This window comes from Mandrillus leucophaeus, unplaced genomic scaffold, assembly GCF_000951045.1.
Source record: "Mandrillus leucophaeus isolate KB7577 unplaced genomic scaffold, Mleu.le_1.0 Scaffold1278, whole genome shotgun sequence".
Lineage (NCBI taxonomy): Eukaryota > Metazoa > Chordata > Mammalia > Primates > Cercopithecidae > Mandrillus > Mandrillus leucophaeus.
Genome location: NW_012101187.1, coordinates 459,728 through 460,380, shown reverse-complemented (window position 1 = coordinate 460,380; position 653 = coordinate 459,728). Strand labels below are relative to the sequence as shown.

The 653-nt window shown below is 46.1% G+C and overlaps 1 protein-coding gene across 1 annotated transcript in view; it reads left to right on the top strand.

Moving 5' to 3' along the window:
* Positions 1–653, top strand: part of LOC105533677 (ubiquitin carboxyl-terminal hydrolase 13) — a gene marked incomplete at its 5' end in the record, with an annotated part of 75,064 nt that overhangs the window by 24,644 nt on the left and 49,767 nt on the right. The window lies entirely within an intron of this gene.

The following is a 653-nucleotide window of genomic DNA, read 5'->3' as shown; positions in this document are numbered from 1 at the left end:
TCTCCATTCTTCAGGAGGCATTCTCTCCGATACCCTCATGGAAGGGAAGGGGAGATGCTGCAGAGCTCTCCTCTCTTTTATTTATTTATTTATTAATTATTTATTTATCTATTTTTTGAGATGGAGTTTAGCTCTTGTTGCCCAAGCCAGAGGGCAATGGTGTGATCTTGGCTCACTGCAACCTCCGCCTCCTGGGTTCAAGTGATTCTCTGCCTTATTCTCCTGAGTAGCTGGGATTACAGATGGGTGCCACCATGCCCAGCTAATTTTTTGTATTTTTAATAGAGACGGGGTTTCGCCATGTTGACTGGGCTGGTCTTGAACTCCTGACTTCAGGTGATCCGCCCGCCTCGGCCTCCCAAAATGCTAGGAATACAGGCATGAGCCACCGCACCTGGCCTCTCTTTTTAACTTCCATCGGAAACCTTTCCTCCCAAGTCATCTCTAGCCTGCTCTGAAATGGGCTGTGACATTTGGTCACTGTGTAGCAAGTCCTGTGAGAATGAGCCTAGTGCTTGTCTTTAGAAAGTGAGTACTTTCTAAAGTGTGTGTCATCTGTTGTCTCTAGTTTTGAGTAAACAGGAAGAGTCTCATTCTGTGTTCTTCATAAGTTTCATAGTACAGGGCCTGGCCCATAGTAAACACCAGCGAGT